A 19,759-nucleotide genomic window follows, 5' to 3' on the forward strand; every position below is an offset into this window, starting at 1 on the left:
GAAACTACAGTAATTAAAAGGCAAAAAAAAATCTTCATGACTGATCATATCATGGTATATAAAGTTGAAGTAATATTTCTGAAGTTCTGCTATGGGACATTTTGATTAAATGCACACATTTAGAAGCAGTAAGTAACAATGAGTTGAACCAAATGCACATTTCTAGTATTTGTCTTTTTGGGGGTATAGATGTATTTCTTTTCACTAGCTGTTAAAAGACTTTAATAATGTAACAGTACAGAATTCATATCATGCCTGTCACTTTGCACAGGAGAAAAGGATTTTGGCAAGGCTAATTCATGGAGACATCATGGCTGGGCAGGGAAATTGAGTATTTTTGGCCTGACAGTACCACAGAATCACAGAAATCACAGAATTGTAGGGCTTGTATGGCATGAAAGTGCAGCCAAAGCAGGACTGGATACTTGCTGCACACAACCCGCACTTCATAGTTAGCAGAGGCAGCAGCAGGGGCTTGCCGTGCCAGCCAGGAATCTCATTACCCTGAATTGATGCACCTCAGCAAACATTGAAGACAGGGCTTCGGAAAGAGGACACAGGGCAATGCTCTTATAAGAAACTACAGTTATTAGGGGATTGTTTGTGCTTCCTAAACCATTCTACTTTGTCATTCTGCCATGCCCACAGTACGGTGTGAATGCTAACTGCAGGTCTGCGTCTGCAGTTGCTTCCTTGTCATGCAAAGTTATGATGACATTTCCCTGATAGTCACAGCTGAAAATTGTGCTTATTCAGATGTTTCTTGCCACAGCCTTTGTCATATGTAATGCTCAATACTTGTTCCTTGACACCTAGGCAAAATAATGTTTTTAGAGATTAGTGTGAATATCAATTTATGTAATATAGATTGATTCCATCAGGACCCTTCTGGAAACAGTCAGTGTTTCCAAGTTTGATTTTTTCACTTTACCTTCAAAACAGCATAGCAAAACATGCTAGAACAGCTATGGAAAATGGTGTCCAGAACTGTCACTCGCAGGCCACTTGCACTCTTCCCAAAGAGACCTACTGTGCTCTCTTTTCCATCAGCCATGTTCCACTCTGAAACCTGAGTCCTGTGTGGACTTGTGACATAGCTGAATGTGTGGCAACCCCCTCCTGAGCTCCCTGCAGCAGCCTCACCACAGGTACATGAGATTGGCCCACTTCTGTGGCATTGTACGTGTAGAAGTACATTTATATAAACCTTAGAAATATATTGGGAGAATATAACTATGAAATAAGTTCTTCAGTAGAAAAAAAGGCAGTCTTAGTTCTTCAAGTGGTCTTTGTGCACAAATTTCCTCCAATAGGTTAAAAAAAAAAAAAGTGTTGATAGCTTCTGCTTGCTTGTACTGTGGGCATCTTTGGCAAGTGGGCAGTTTTTGGAACAAATGAAAGCAGCCTTTATCCCACTGCCTTATATCTTACTTTTTTATCCCCGCTATCTCTGTTGTGTTTTTTGTATTTCTTAGTAGGAACAATTAAGATTCAGCTTACAAGGGGGAAAAAGCCTTTCCATTTTTACCCATTTACTCGACTGAAGCAAGGATCACTGAAGTAAATACCAAAAACAGGATCAGGCTCAGTGGAAGAGCATCAGCAAGAGCGACTTTGTGAGACTTTACTGATCAATTCCTCTTGGTCATGCAAAACCACCTGTATGCTCTGGTGTCACCTATAGAGCCATGACTGTAGCTGATATACACTGTAAATGTAAATACTGATAAAGGCAGAATGGTACATGACAAATCAAAAAGACTTTTTGTTGAGAAATTGAAAGCTGTGAATTTGGCATGTTAACATAATAAAGCAGCACTTAAAATCCATCACCTTTACAACAACATGTGCCCTTTGGCAGAAAGCTAAGTTATTCTTCAACTATTTATATATATATCACTGTTATTCTTGGACTGCAGCTATCAATTCTGTTTCTGCAGGTGGGTAATCTCTGGAATTCTCCAAGTTAATCCTATGGCAAAGCTGAGAGAACCAGAGTGCATCAAGATTGCTGTCACTGAGCAGCTTGTTTACATGACCCTTGGGTTTTCCAAATATGTCATCACTATGGCTAGCCACGTCAGTTTCAAACATCACTGACTTTGTACAGAACCTACACCTTTCATGCCTGTCTGAATTCAGACCCATAGCTCTTTACAGCAGCTCTCTTACATTTCTTTCTATTAGTGTTAACAAAATTCCTTTTTTAATGCTGTAAGAATTTATTTTATTATTTTACAAATGGAAGCAAGATATGTGTACACTTAAAGGCTTATATTTATATGACACAAAAAAGTATTATTTCAAATAATTTACATATTTACATATTTTGCAAACAGTAGTATCCTAGAATATTTTTCTTTTCTCAAAGGTGGGCTATAATCCTCCTTAGAATAATTTTTTAAAAATATTTTTTAATTAATTATATATGAGGTAATGGGGAATGGAACGGAGATGTATTAAGAGTACACTGTTACTGTTTTCAGTCATTTAGACTCCATAATGAATTATCTATTTTTTTCTTTTCCACCTGCAAATTTAATAGTAAAAAAATCTGTATTTTAGTGGTGTATTATAATTTCAAAAATTAATAGGATTAACACTCCAAATAGATGTAAACAGTGCTTTGCTAGGCCCCTCCTAGGATATGGCTCTGGCAGATACAGGATTTTGGCAACATTCTCTATTTCACAGAATAGAAGCTGTAAGACACAAAGTTACATGAGAAGCAAGAGTAGGTCCTGGGCCTTCTGTCTGTCATAGACGCTTCGTATACTGGACTATTCTTTATATATATCAGAGTATTCTACTTCATGAGCAGTATGTTCTTTATTGCTATCTCTGCAGAATAATTCATGCCTACTTGTTGCTCATCCTACGTTGTTTTTGACAAGATGTGGATATTAACATTCTCATTTGTTAATGAAACATTGCTGTGCAGTATTTATGCCTTTAGAAACTAATTTAGTAATTTGCTTAACAGATATATACCCAGACTAGACTAGAAAGAAGCCATACTAATACTGTGTTGTTACTGCATTTTGCATTGCCATTCTTTTACCTCTGATAGAGAAGCTGTATGTAGCGAAATATCTTATATGGAGACAGAAGAAGAATAAATTTTACAAATGAATGGCAAAAATTTACTTAATTCCTGTTTTGTTATATAACTCAATATTCACCCTCTCCCTCAAAAGCAAAACAAAATAAAAATAATAAAGAAAACCACTAGAACTAATTGCATGTTTATAATGGAAAAACAAACAAACAAACAAAAACATATGATTGTTATTCAACTGAATTGTATAGGGAATACAAGGGGAAAGTTTTCTGTGTAGTTAACTTGGGAATTTCTAGGGACATAGCATCACACTCAGATGTTTTCACTACCCTTGGGAAGAGAATAATTTCTCTACTGCATATATATTTATTGTTTGCTGATTAGCTGCTATAGAAATAGCAGTGACACTAAACATGTTCATTTAGAACAGCTTCCCTGGAGCCTTACTCTCTATGCTTTGTATTCTCTAACTATTCCTCCATCTGCAAGTACTTTTCTTGGCCAACATATCTCTGCATGCATTCTTGCCTTCTCTGTAATCTTTCTTCCTTTCCATGATGAAGTAGGTCATCATTCACCACAAATAACTGCTTCTTTTCCCTACCTTAGGTCTTTACAATTTGCTCTGAACTCAGAAAAATTTTTCTGCTTTTTAAATAATTTCCTGTGAAAATATATCTCTCTTTTGGGGAAAAAAAAATTACTAATTTAAAAGTTTTACTTTGCTATGAAAAGAGAGACAGAAAGCTAAAACTTTTTACTTTTGTTGTGAATAAATTAAGATTTCAAAAAGAAAAATATTTTTTTTCTTTTTCTGAGGAACATGAAAACATATTTTATGTATTTATTTAAAGGAAATATAAAGATAAATTTCCATCTATGTTTGCCATGAAAACAGCAAATGGGAATCAACTGCAATAGCTAGATAGAAAGAATATAGTCAGTTGGTTCTCGTTGTTCAGTGATTGTTCTTCTTTTCTGTTTCCTTTTAACCATAATGTAGTCTGTAAGCAAATGGTCCTTTTGTGCATTTATTTTATTGAACTAAGGTAGAAGTTTAGTTATTTTGTTCATATATTTGACTGACTTCAATTCATAATATTAAGATCCTAAAATAGGCTTGATATAAATTTAATCTGTATGTAGAGATTAATTGTATTATTAATAAAACATTTAAATGCTTCTGAAAGCTATACAACCATAGGAACTTTTAAGTATATGATGCACTTTGACTTTTAAAAGTAACTTTGTAGAAAGTGTGGATGGTGTTAGAGCTTTCTAGCAAGCCTTTTTCCGTAGAGGAATGCCAGACACATACTGACATATTATGTAAATTTTTCATTCTGATTTACACTCCTTAATGTCCTCAAGATGCTCCAGACTTGCTTTTAGATGCACATAGACAATAAATGAAGAACAGTAAGATGGATGAAATTGGGCCAAAAAGTCAAGATGTGTCAAAGGAATATCAGCAGTAAATATGAAACAGCCAGGCAATGTCATTTTTCCTAGATGCTATGCTGTACCAATTTGACTTGATGGAAAAAAAATACCCTGCAGCAGCAGTGTTTTCTTTAAGGAAGTAGACTTCAGCAGTTACAACAACAAGCCACCTTATGACAGCATTTGGACAAATTAAGGAAATGCTAGATAAGGGTGTGCATGTGCTTATGCTACTTAAGTGTAATACTAAAAAAAAATGAGCTGAATTGAAGTACACTATTCTGGGGGTCAGGGGTTAAATTTAAAGTCAGGTTTATTGATGTAAAGAATTAAATGTTATCTTTTTGTTAAATCAAGTTTCAAAGTGGATCAGGCAGAGTGTAGGATTATAGGTGAACCTCTGGAATAAGAAAATCAGGGCCATTTTTCAGGTCCAATTGAGTTGCACTGGATTCAGGACATAGCCTGCTGCATGAACAGTGAGAGGAATTGCTCTCACTTAAAGACATTTTCATGCTCACCTGAACAGCGTTTTTCAGTTTCTAAGTAGACATTGCACAGACATTCAAACTAGAATGTCATGACATCAGATGACTATAAATACTGACCTTTGGTTTCTCTCTAATAGTTCCTCCAGATCATAGTTGACTTTGGCAGAGCAGCACGAGGAAGTTGCTATGTGTATAGAATTTGTTTGGTGACTAGACATCAGTTGTCACAATTAACCATCAGGTATATATCGGAAACTCTAGATTCACTTGGGATTCTTTACGGAAAATGCAAAGCTTTCCAGATGTTCTGAAAGCCGTAGGACTATCTTTACATTAAATGACTCAAGAAAAACTAAATTTAAAGATGTGAAGCAGGAGCTGACACAATAACTGTTTTCACTTCTATTGTATACATGTGATCATCAGTCAAAATGAAGCAACAAAAAAAACATTGTTTTTCACTCCTATAAAGGGGCTGTGGAAATACAGATTTAGTTTCAACTGCAGTCCTTAAAATGATACATTTGCCACTTCCTCTGAGTAGACTCAAACTTGATCTCTGTCCTGGTTTCAGCTGGAATAGAATTAATTTTCTTCACAGTGATTAATATGATACTGTGTTTTGGATTTAGGATGAGAATAGTACTGATAACTCACTGATTTTAGATAATGCAGAGCGCTGCTGCACAGAGCCAAGGACTTCCCTGCTCCTCATGCTGCCTTGACAACCAGGATTTGAGAGTGCACAAGGAGGTGGGATGGGACAGAACCAGGACAGTTGACCCAGCTGATCAAAGAGATATCCCATACCTTCTGATATGCTGAACAAAGATCTGGAGGGCATGACAAGGGGTGCTGCTGCTCTTTGTGGGCTGCCTTGTAATAGTCAGCAGGCGGTAAGCAATAGCCTTGTGCATCACTTCTTTTGCATGTAAATATATATGCAAATATATATGTATATATGCACACAGAATATTATAAAATTATTATTTTCCCTTCCATTTCTGTTCAATTCATGAGTTTTCTGTTATTCAGAATCCCAGTTCTTTCAGCTGCTCCTCATGACATTTGCGTTCCAGGCCCCTCACCAGCTTCACTACCCTTCTTTAGACATTCACCAGTGCCTCAATGGCTTTTTTTTTTTTTTTTTTTTTTGTACTGAAGGGCCCAAAACCGAACACAGTATTTGGGGCACAGCCTCAGCAGAGCCAAGTACAAGGGGATGATTGCCTCCCCGATCCTGCTGGCTGCATTATTTCTGCTACATGCCAGGATGCCATTGGTTTTTTTGACCACTGGCACGCACTACTGGCTCATGTTCAGTTGAGTGTTGACTAACAGCCTCAGATCCTTCTCTGATGCATAGCTTTCTGTCAACTATGTCCCAAGCTTATAGAGTTGCATGTTGACTGAAGTGCAGGGCCCAACAGATGGTTTTGTTGAACCTCATACAATTAGCCTCAGCCCATCAATCCAGCTTACTCAGATCCCTCTATGGGGTCTTTCTATCCTTTAGGTGCATCATAGAGTCATAGAGTGGATTAAGTTGGCAGGGACTTCAAGGATCACCAAGTTCCCATCACTCTGGACTACAGACCTGTAGTTCCCTAGATCCTCCTTCAAACCTTTTTGTAGATTGGAGTCACAGTGGCAAGCCTCCAGTCATTTCAGACCTCCTCAGTTAACCAGCACTGCTGATAAGTGGTGAAAAGTGGCTTGGCAATCACATCTACCAGTTTCCACAACACCCTTGGGTGGATCCCATCTAGCTCCATAGACTTGTGATAGTGTGGGTGTAGTGGCAAGTCACTAACTGTTTCCTCCTGAATTACTTGGGGGATTATTCTGCTTCTCATTCCTTCTTCCAGCTCAAGGGGTTGAGTACCCTGAGGATAACTGGCCTGACTATTAAAGACAGAAGCGAAGAAGACATTGGGTGCCTCAGCCTTATCCTCATCCTTGCTGGTAGTGTTCCTCACTGCAACCGATAAAGGATGGAGATTCTCCTTTGCTCTCCTTTTGTTGTTAATGTATCTGTAAAAACAGTTTGTCTTTTATAATTGTACAGTCTAAGTTCTAGCTGGGCTTCTCTTTCAATTTTTTTTTTCTGTATATCCTAGCAATGTTCTTGCATCCTTCCCGAGTTGCCTGCCCCTTCTTTCAAAAGTGGTAAATTAGGAAAGTGGAAAATGAATTGAAGATTTTAAAATTTTGTGAAAGTTTATCTTGCAGTATAAACAAGCAGTTTACATTGCTAGTAAGTAACTGGAATTTTCTTTGCTTCAGAACTTAGTACAGCGGTGGCTCCACTGGATTTTGTAGGCTTTGGTTCAGCAGCCTGTTAAAGGCAAGTTCAGTACTTTTTTCTGCTGTATTTTAATTGCTGCAGATTTTGTATTCTGTTGGGTTTGTTGTTTTCCCTCACACTTAATTCAATGACAGTAATCTTGCTCATTTTCAACAGCACTTTAAACAGCTTGTGTCACTATTCATTTTCCTTTATAAAAACCAATTCACCATTTGATTTGTTTGCTGAAATATTTAGCAAGCTTTCATCCAAACCCTTTGCCTTCTCCCTTTTTAATAACCACTTCTCCCATGCAAAGTAATGTAAGTTGGGATTCTTTTCTTTTTTTGTGTGTGCGTGTGTGTGGAAAGTGGCTGTATGCTTTTGAAGAAAAGAATAGCGTGTCCACACGTTCACCTTCAGCAGCCTCATAGCCACAGTAGGGTTTAGTGTCTGGGTAGGTATGCCCCACTTAAGTGCAGGCTGCGTACAGGTTATGAGCTTTGCCCTTACAGAACCCTTATGCCCTTATGTTTTTCTGTGAAGTATATTAATTCCTACAGAGATTTGTAATTATTAAGGAACTTCATATTTATGTAACTCTTTTTAAAAAACCTGTGTTTATATCGTAGTAGGAAACAGTTATGGAGAATGTGAATAAACTAAAAATACATCATAACGATTTGTTAATGTACCCACAGGTAAAAAAACAAACAAAAACCACTACTACTACCACCACCAAAAACTATCCCAATTCATATGCACTTAAGGGAATATGTGTTAAGACTTGTTTCGTTTCACTTTCTTTTCCCTCTTATGTGAAAATTTGGTTACTTTCTTGTAAGATATTTATTAAATAACATTTCAGTAATTGAAATATGAATTATTACACACGCTTAATTTTTTTAATTTTTACAAGAACTTGACAAATTTCTGGCATGTATTTCCAATTCTTGACTATTTTCTTATTTTGTAACCGAACAGTATAATTACAGACTTTTCTCCCGGCTTTCTTAGAGTGAAAATAAGTTTTACAGTGATGTCTGTATTTTCTGGGACCAAATTCTTTAACCTACTGTACATTACAGGACTAAAAAGGCCATATTGAGCCTCTGTGAGTTTGATTGGAAGCCTCTTGGGAGTAAGACGCATGGAAAGAAACTTGCAATGTTAGTAGGGAAAAAATAAAGAACAACAGTTTGCTTTTACTCAGAACATAAAAGCTTGGGGACACCTGGTTAAATAACTAGGTAGAAAGTTTAAAGTAACATTTATCTTGATCTTGAATGAATTCTTGCTTGAATTGTGTACATTACTGATGGAGGTTGCTGCTGATCGTGAGCACATAAATGGACTCAAAAATAGTATTGGAAAAAATATAGAAGGTAGAGCTTTAGGGTACAGCTTGAATTTCTGTTGGCCAGAAATGCAAATAGTACTTTAAGATCACACCACATTTATGAACTTTATGCAAGATTTAATATAGTATGCACAGTGTAAAACCTGAGCAAAATTTATTGGTCTCTTTCTTGTCCCTCTGGGTACATTTTTTGTGGCAATTATTTTCAATTATCATTTTTTTCTTCCTCTGAATAATAGAGAAGAAAGTGTACTTCACCCTGCTTTTTCACTTATCCAGGCAGGTTAACTTGTCTCTTGGCATGACTCTTTTTGATTATTTGGTTGGTTGGTTCTTTTTTTAGGATTACTAGCGCAACAACACATCATCAGTAGGGTAAAACTAACCTGTCTCACGACGGTCTAATCCCAGCTCACGTTCCCTATTAGTGGGTGAACAATCCAACGCTTGGTGAATTCTGCTTCACAATGATAGGAAGAGCCGACATCGAAGGATCAAAAAGCGACGTCGCTATGAACGCTTTGTTTTGTGGTTTTGTGTGTTTGTTTATTTCCCTCTTAGAGAATGTAAGATTAGCAAACTAAGAATATATATAAAAAAAATCATCTGTACATATGGATAAATATTTGAATCAAGAAAACTTTTCTCAGAATGTATTCACAAGAAAAATTGTATCTTCCTTCGTTAATCTTGCATTCCTTTCATTGCTTTCTACTATTTGGTACCTGTTTGTATAGATTTTATTTTATTTTTTCCAATCTTGAATATGTTTATTGCTAAATTATTCACTCAAACTACCTTCTACCTTAAAAAAATTCACTTTTTAGTATTACATTTATTTCTATTTCATTGTCAACTAAATTATCCATTTAGTGGCTTCCTCTTTTTTGTTTCATTAAAGACTGCTGTTACAATCTTTATCTCTTATTCTGCTTCGTTTCCCTCTGATTTTACCTTTATGAATCTTTATGAGACAGTAACATGCAAATTCAATGAAGTGAGCATGGTATTTATAAGTTGTGATACAAATATTTTTAATTGCTCGCATTAGATTATTAAAATAATCTGAATTTTGGAATATTCCATTTATATTTGCAATATACAATTGAAGTAAAGACTGGGAAGAGGAATTTGCAAAGTTAAGGAGAATACTACAAAAAATATAAATGGCGGTCTTCCATTATGAAAGGCAATGCAAGTGCATAACTTTGCATAAATTTTAACTTCAGATCATGATGATTCTCCAGCATAAAATTATTAAATCAGTACTTTAACACATAGAAATTGTTTAATCCATCAATAAAACCCTGAATTATATTTTTTTCCTGTGACTTGTGTGTTTTGTTTTTCTTTTAAATTGGACTAACCAGTTTTTTCTGTATTCATGAGATTCCCCACCTACAAAGTGAGGCTAATACTTCCCTCTTAAAAGTCCTGAGACAATATATTTAAAGCAATCTTAAATCTTCAAACTGGAAGAACTCTCAAGTGCTAAGCATTTCTATTATTAGAGTACTTATAATCAAACTGTTTATCCTAGACAACAAAATGCTCTTCTCTTAATGGAGGTTTCATCTTTTGTTATAACAGTTTAGGAAGATTGCAGTCAGCATAACAGTCAGCCTTGCTGGTGTTTCTGCCTCAAGGTAGTGATTAGATAGCTATGTGCACCATTTCACCCAAAGTGGGAATACTGTTAGGAGAGTGTTGTGTGATGATAGGGAGTTAAATGTGAAGACCTTGAAAATCTGCATATATAAAACAAATGTTTTCATAATATGAAAAAGAAAACCATTCTTTTCTCACAAGATTGCATAATTCCAAGATCATCATCCATCTGTGTATATCTTTTTTTCCCTTTTCACTTACTTTAATAGCTTTATTTTGCAACTTAATGTTTTTCCACCAGCAGGTGAAAGCATTCATAAATCTGTCATGAACAGTTGCCAATGAATATTCATATATGAACTGTCTGATTGCAATACTTTGACATTTTTATTTGCTTCTATCAGGAGAGCAAACTTAGACATGCCTCTTATTTCCCAGTGTATCCTAATTGATACCTCAGCATTATATTGCTGAATAAGTTAAAGTAATTGGTACAATTAAACTACTAATTTGTATTATAAACAGAAATGAAACAGACCATTTAGAAACTAAAATAAAATGACAAACTACATGATGAAGGGCAGCTACAAACTTTTACGTTCATATTGTTTCAAAATTTGACAAATGGCTAGAACCTTTTGAAGACATACTAGACAAGTGGACACAATAAATATATTATTTTGTTTCCTGTGGCTAATGTACTTCCTATGAGCTCAGTAATGTGTGACAAAAGAAGTACATGCAATTCTTTTTGTTTGCTCTTGTTGATGTTAGTCTTCAGACTTACATAGAATAAGTGAAAAATGAAGTTTTTAAATTATTAAGTGTGTTTAAGTGTGATTTGTTTTCATTACAGAGAAAACACAGAGTAGCCCAAGCAGAAGATTTACAGAATTATCTTCTAGTAGAAACAATTCCTTCTACAGACATGGCTGGTAGTCTAATGAGACCTTCAGTTGCGAATCATTATTGCAAAACAGTGAAATATTTTCAACTCTAGAGGTGATGCTGTCCAAGTAACAATTATACATCTCAATAAACCTTATCAATGTTTCATAGGATTTGCTAGACTTAATTAAAGAGTGTGACATGACTTGCACCTTGAGTACCATTGCCAAACCTCAGAACATAGTAGTCTCAGACAATATAAATATTATGAAATCATTTACTGGCTTTAATATAATAAGAGTAAGACAAAACAGTACTTATCATATACTTAAATATCTTGAAATTTAAATATGTATATATATATTTACTTTTTGGCACTTTCTTTTTGGCAGTTCCTCATCAACATTAAGAACTTGGCAGCTGGTGAATTAAACTAATGATATTCATTAGCTATTTGGAAGGCTAGGTCAGTTTTAAAGATAGCTATTGGGTCACATTAGCATAGCTGAAAATTAGATCTGATATTGGATCCATAAAATCAAAACTACATTCAAAAAACAAGAAGATGTGATTCAAAAGCTTCTAGCTCCTTGGAGAAACAAATCCATTCAGCTGATATGAAATTAATACCTAATAGAAGCTTTGCACAACATGACTGTGAACACTCATATGTGTGTATGTATTTTAAGTTTCAACCATAAAAAGTATCAATATGTCTTCTAGGAACACGTTTATGAATGAATGCAAAATAAGCAATTCTGCTTATGCATAGCGTGGTGAAAATTTGTCTTATCAAATTGGAAATATGGAAATATGAGATTACTAAAAACTAACTAACACTAGAATTAAAGGATATTTTGATCCTCACATTCACCTTGTGTAAGCACATCTGTATTGAATATTTGATAATTTATAAACTTTCCAGGAGCAATGGACCAAATTAGTGCTTGCTATATCACAACTGGGAAAAAAAATATTTAAGCCCAGTTTATCCTTTATGAATTATAGTTCTTAGCATAAAAATACTGTTTATTTATCTTACTTAATTTTCCTGAGTACTGCAGTTCCTTTGTCTCATCTTAAATTCTTAGATGAAAAGTTGTGATGCTACTCTTGATCTGGATAATTTCTGCTCTTGTATTAGCTCGGTTTTTCTGTTACAAAATGATCAGAGCATGATCAAACAGGAAGTATGGTAAAGGAATATTTGTATGTTTCAGGGGTTTCTTGTGTAATTATTTGGATCTCTGCCATTTTATTAAAAAAATTGCTTAGGAATCGTAAAAGCTTATTGAATGATTATCCATCTATAACAAAAAACCTCTAGGAAATCAGAGATGAGACAAAAATAAAAGTATAACAGTTATGTAAGTCATGGAAATATCTAATAAGAAATGAATGCACAGAAGCAAGGACATTTTTGTAAACCAAAATAAGATATAAATTAAATACATAGCTCAATTCTGATTATCAACTTAAGCAGTTTGTTCATACTCCCTCAGAAGAAAAACAAGCAAACAAATAAACAAAACAACAGTAATAGTTCTGAGTCAAACCCAAGGTCATGCTTAGCATACTGCAAGGCTAAATGTATCATAGAGCAGTTTCTTAACTGAATGTACACTTCCTGAATCTTACCAATATTAAGGAAGAATGTATCTTTCATAAACAACACTGAAAATACCCTGTAATTTCAATGATGTTACTTTTGTCTCTTCTATGTGGTCTGTAAAATCTGCAGTTACTTTTAATCAGGTCCTTTCTGTTAGGCTTCGCCAAGCAAATTGCACTGTAATAACATCTATTTGATCTTTCAGTACCTGAAAACTACCTAGAGGCTACACGTTTCACTTCATTTCATTGGATCAAAGAGAGGGAAGTCTAGAGTTTTCAAAGGAAATCCAGACTCCAAGTGGTGAAAAGTGTTCTTTTGATTTCAACCAACCAGAACGGGCAGTATGGTTTTCGCATAAACCCCATTAGCCACTGCAATCTCTTTTATTTAATAGTGATTTATTTTCCCCCCAGTAACATGGCTGTAAGTTTGTCACAGACTGTTCACTGTTGCACTCTGTAGATGTTTACCAAGGTTCATGTCAGTGTAGGTTCAAATATATTTGATTTATATCCTGGTTTACACATAAACTTTTGCTAGTGAACAAATGGACATGAGTGAGTGAGAGATATATTCATGAAGTGATGCTGTTAATTTATGGTAGTAATCTGTAATTTTGGATCCAATCAAAGATAAACTTGAACATTCTCATGGAACACTGCTTGTAACAGCAGTGAAAGTAGAGGCCACTACTAGAGGTCTCCTTATTCTAATGTCTATACATAGCCATAAAAATTGTGTATGGGAAAACTTTAACAACTGTGTCACACCTCTAGAATCAATGAATCATATCTGAATTTCAAAAAATAGACACCTTTTTAACTCAATATCCCTTTTCTAAATCAACCCTAGGATACCTAGAAGTATAATGCAAGAAAACAGAATGTAGAAAATGTACCATCCTCTAATTTATTTCAAACTTTCAAATAACGTTAAAATGTTACAGGTAAAACTTCAGAAACAATAGCCATGACAATTTTCAAACTATAACAATGTACAGAAAATTTCAGCCAAAAGATAATGTTTTTAGATTTTAGAGTAAAATGAACATCCAGGTAACTCCCTTAGTGAGCTCTCTAAAAAAAATGAACAAATAATTGGAAAATAAACTCCGAGAATCAAACCTGCTTTGGCAGAAAGATGACCTGGATGATCTCATAGATCTCTCACTCCAGCATGATTATGTCTGCAGCTCTTCATCTTCTAGTATGTTTGGTTGACCTTTTACAGTCATTATATCATGCCTTCATCTTGAGCTGTTTAAGCAGCATGATATTCAAACTGACGAGTAGTTTTTTGAAAAATAAATAACCATTATACTTTGATCAGAGAGATAAAAAGCTATTAATACTGTATTTACTGTAGTAAACATCAGTTGCTGCTGAATCTTTTTTCTTTTTTTAATTAACTATTTGCAAAAGTGCACTTCTAGTTATTTTGTGATGTATTGCTACATGTGAGCTACAGTTTTTGTAGGTTTAAGTTTTCAACAGGTATTTTGGGTAGACATGCAGTATTACCTTTAGAACCTTTTGAAAACGTGAAAAATAAAATAATTTTGTAAACGTAATTAGACTGAATGAGTAGCTGCCAGAAGAGGATAATTTTGAGAAACTGAGTAGTACCACCTGCACATCTGAACAACTACTCTTCAGTCCATGAATTTCTCAAGAGTCTGATCTAGTTCAGTCATTTAGCAAATGAGTTAATCACTCAACCATTCCTACCGGTTTTACAAGAGAGAATGACTTATGTAACCTCAGCTAAGTAGCTAGAGCAACTTCTTATTAATAAGCTATTTCTTTCTGAATTATTTTCCCTCTGGTTCCTATTAAGCAATCACTCCAACACTGAATTTTGTAGGAATTTAAAACCTACTGAATAATCATAAAAATATGAATTTTAATAAAATTACATAAAAATATATGAAAAATACAACAACACAGAACTGTGCTTCACTATAACAAGCTTCATCTAACTCTTTCTGAAATCCATCTGTGGGTCCATGTAAGGTGTAGACTAAATACAGGTGTGGAATGCACATAAAATCTTTCCCGATGTTTTTCTAATGTTATGTATGCTCATCTTCATTCCTCTCAAGCCACCACATATCCACTTATATTTCAACACTGTTTAAAAGGAAGACTATGTTTTTGATGGCTTCTTTTTTAATGACAAAATGCCCCCACTAGGTATGTAACCAGCTGTTAAAATCTCAAATGGATTTAAATAGTTCCTGGGTACCCTCATCTGAACATCAGATCAGTTTTTTTGTTTTTTTTTTTCCTAGATTCTCAGTCATTCACTTTGAGGTGTTTAAAATCTAGCAGGTGATAAATAGAAATTCAGAATTAATTCTTTATTAACTCCCTGCCTCAACCTAAAATGCTACAGGAAAATTTTCTTGGCAGAGTAGACTAAGTGATCTGGTCTGTCCCTACCTCATCCAAATACAAGCAATGTAATAAAAAACAATTGTAGATATTTCTTTTCTGAAGGCATACAGGACACCTTTCTTGACCTCTGTTTTCCAATAGTTTTATCAACTGGATTTGTTTTATGGCTGCCTGCCTTTACTAAAGTAACCATATGCGAAGGGCTTTAAAGGTTAAGAGAACCATGCACACACATTAAAAAACAAAAAACAAAAAAAAAGATAATATTGAATTTCAACAAGATGCATGTGAAAGGTAATATCTCTTTTTAGCTCACTTTAGTCTAATGTTAAATGAAAGCAGATGTACTCCCATGGTCTGATCTAAAGATTGTAAGGTCAGTGGGGTCTTCAGTAGTTTCTATGAGCTTTTGTTCATAGTCTCCCAATTAGATTGCTTCTAATAGGCTAAGAGTAGAGACTCTGAAAATTTTTTCGACCGGGGAATTATTAAGGTTTATAGCAGATAGATTTTATGCAAAAAATTAGGATCAAATTATTCAAATATTCAATTATCCAAGGCTAAACAACTGTGCATCAGTTTACTCAATTTACTCTTACCGTTGCTATGGGACTCTACTAAGAACTGCCTGGCAGATCTGCTGCCTCTCCAGACTTTGGTCACAGTGTCTCATACAAACAATTTGCACTACACTGACAATTAACTTCCTCGTATCCCAAAAATGTTAGATTGTAATTAAAGCTAAGATCTGTGACAGCTGGAGTGTTCCAAGAGTTAATGTGATATATCACTTTCTCAAGCTTTAAACACTTATTTCCAATCAATATGTATTTGATTACAAGAAAGATAATCTTCTTGGTTTCAGCTGTTTTCAATAACTAAGTAGCCAAGTCAGTGACAAGTCAACAAGTCTGTATATGTATATATCTTTATGATACTTTCCTTGGTTACTTTATCTTCCGGACTGAACATAGAGTTAGTTATTCTGCAAAAAAAAAAAAAAAAAAAAAAAAACCATGAGCCTATATAGGCTTCTTCACGTACTTGAAGTTTGCAATTCTTCTTTCAAGACTGTCAGCCCTTTAGACTCAGTAGTTTCCATTAGGCACATTTTAAAGAGAGTTACTTTAAACTGTTAAGTCAGTACAGATGAGATTAGTAAATAAATCTTAGAGAAGAATTGTAAAGGTAAGCAGGTCTAGAGGACTGGAAATGTGGCTCCAGGAAGTAGTGATAATTACAAAAATGGTTAAAAAGTGAAATGTTGTAGCCAAAACTTCAGCTGTCAGCATTTCCAGCACTGGTAATCTCAAAGAGAAGGAGACACTATGTACTTATGAGCCTATGACAAAGATATTTTTAAGTCTTTGTAATGCATGATCTAGAGAATAATATTAACAAAAGATTCACACATTTACTAGGATCAAGCTGATCTTAGTAATACCTCAGGAAACACATTTAGTTTTCATTTTATTGAAATTCATTCAGCACACAAAAATTGTTAAAATTATTTATATGGATTGATAATATGTGATTCGCTTTGGTTCTTACCTTTTTTTACTTGAAATTGTTTTTGTTGTCTCAGTGGTTGCAATCTCTTCCAGTGCAAATATTTGTAAGTCATGGTACATAAATTATCTTACAGTTGTTTTCATCATAACTAATGTAAGGAAAACTCAACTTCATTCTCAACAAAAAATGATTGCAACAGAATCTTACGTGTGTGTGTGTGTATTTTGAGAGGAACTGCCAGGAGTGGTACATAACATTTAATGAAAACTCAAAATATATATTTTTTCATTTTGCAAATAATCTCCACAAAAAGAAAATACAAGTTATTCGATATATAAAAAAAAGAAAAAATGACAGTAGGCTGGAATTTGGAGGCAGAGGGAAAAGAGTTTTAAAACCTTTTCTTTTAAGAAATTAGCAATGCCAAATGTGAAGCCAAATATGATGATTGTAGGAACCTCAGATTGGGATATTTATCACAGAAAAATGGATACAGAAAATGGATACAGGGCTTCATACTGCTCTGGACAAATATATTCTTTGCATAGGTATATGCTTTGATTTCTAACATTGTTTATAGCAACCACAGGCCAGCATGGGTATTGTAATCTTGCCACATGTGGAAAGATGAGGAGAAAGAGGTCTCCTCACCTCTTTCTAATAACAAGAGTACTGGGGGAGACAATAGTGGTTATTTTGTGTTTTATTTTATTGGGCATTTGTTGTGAAGCTCATGGCTTCCACCTCTGAATAGGTTTCAGCCATCCAAAATGTGTGCATTTCTGACTGGAATACTGGAAGAGTGTTAGATAGTTTGGGTGTCTGTTTTCAGATAAAAATCAGCTGAGTGATATGAATGCAAGGGAAAATTAATGCAAGTTACTTATTTATTAGAAGCATTTGAAGGAAAAGCAACAGGAGGAGCACTTAAACTGAAACATTTACAGGCATATTTTCTATATTTCCCAAAGACTTTTAGGTCTATAAATAATTCATGACCTTCTATTTCTACAATGCTTGTGATTTCTTTCTCTGAAAAAAAATAAAAATTTTATGTTTAGGTCACATGGTCAGAGTCATCCTTAAATGTCCTTTATTTTTTTCACTTCATCATTTTTCCATTTTCCTGAGGAATACATTATCCTTTGCTACTTACCCTTGAAACGTCTACTTAAACTGCAGGCTTTGAATGGAAAATAAATAGTGAAGCATAGTTGCATCATACATAGTTGGGGAGAAAATTTACCTGAAATATTGAAAATGTCCCAGAAAACAAATTGTCTCTTCTTACTTGTATCTACTTTTATTATTTTTTTTAATGTCAACTATGTCAACTTTACACATTAAAAATGGAGATCATGCTTCTTCTGGAGATTCGGATATCAGTTCCTTTTTTTCCTCTTTATTTGAAAACATAGCAGGACAGCAAGGAGCTAAAGTGGACACAAAATTGGGCCACTCAAGCTCCTCCTTACTTTTCTTCTACAAAGCTTAATCATTGCTTTATTTCCCCTAGTAAATGAGACATCTCACATCCTTTACATTTTTGTGGATCCAAGCTAGAAAAACTGTTAAATAATCTCTCCTGCACCTGAATTTTGGATGTATTTACTACATTGTGTAACAACAAGGCATACAAATATCTCTAGAAGTTTAGTTTCCACTGGGTAACACTAAAAGCAGTTGACCACAGCAATACATCCCTAAACCGAATACCAAACCATATGCATCCGAAATCAAACACTTTAATGTTTCCAGCCACTAAAGTTTTGAAAACAAATATATATATATATTTATATATATATATTTATATATATATTTAGTTTAATTCCAGGTTTTTGTGTTGTTTTTTTTTTAATTGAACAAGATACTATTGGCATTGAAGAATGCCTCAGCAATGATTTAGTTCGTCCTTCTAATAAACTGGATTATTAAGAATTGTAACTAGTTCCTTTATATATACATATATGCATTTATTTATTTATTTAAACAGTGCCGCCTTTCCAACCTCAGGAGAATTCTCTGATATTAATTGCCTCTGTGCTTAGATGCCTCCAATTATTAACCTGCAGGTGTCTCTAATCACTGTATATTCCCATCAGGTTTAGGTTGAGGGCTAATAGCTATGGTGGTTAAATACAACATATTCTGTACTTTTTGTTTACTGTTTTGTCTCTGGATATGGCCTAAAAGACTTCAGAAAACAGTCATTAGCAATCACTTCTTACTAACTGCAGCAGCTTGGATCATTTCCTCATTTCTTCTTTTTTTTTTTTCCTCAAAGAAAACATTTAAAGATATTCTCTAGACTAAAAGAAGAAAAGTTTTCCAAATGTTATTCCATAGTATTAAACTTGGAATGTGATTTAGCCAAGAAAACCATCTAACACTTCTGCAGTCATAAAAATCCAACTAGAGATGCATATATATTTTTGCCAAAGCTGCAAAGCTGGGATATTTGAAAATACAAGGAAGCACTGGACCCTGTGTTCATTTGTATGTGGTTATCGTGGTACTCAGCAGTAAAATTGTATCTAATTATGTTGGTACTAGACTGAATCTCTTTTAATTGATTAATTATAATTCACGTGTAGATTAGCAGCTTTTAAAGGTCAAAACCTTTCAAATTGCACTGAGTACTTGTTTATCTCTCCCTGTGCTGTGTAAACCTGGTATTCTATTGCATTCTGAGAGCGACACCATAATTATGGATTCAGAGGATGACAAAAATTGATTAGCAACCAAGGCTGGTTAGGAACAAAGGAACTGTGTATGGCTATTCTTCTGTCCTCCCTCCTGGAAAGCATGAGTTTTGATTGCATTTTAGATAATAAAGTTTTGATGGCCTAAGTTCTAGGAGTCAACACTGAGCAACACTGGTTATGAACCTGCCACATCAAAACCAAGTATTTATTCTTCCTTTAAATTCCAAATGCCATGAGATACTGATATTATTACCTTTTACACAAAATGCACATCAGTGCAAAATCACATGAACACTATTTAGTCTAATATTTCTTTATATGCTGTTCTTTCCTCTCACTTAGCTGCCAACATGGAACGCTGCTTTGTTCATGCCACCCTAAGAGCTTCAAGAA

Source organism: Cyrtonyx montezumae, unplaced genomic scaffold (assembly GCF_038088225.1).
Source record: "Cyrtonyx montezumae isolate F1298 unplaced genomic scaffold, pur_monq_1.0 scaffold_3, whole genome shotgun sequence".
NCBI lineage: Eukaryota > Metazoa > Chordata > Aves > Galliformes > Odontophoridae > Cyrtonyx > Cyrtonyx montezumae.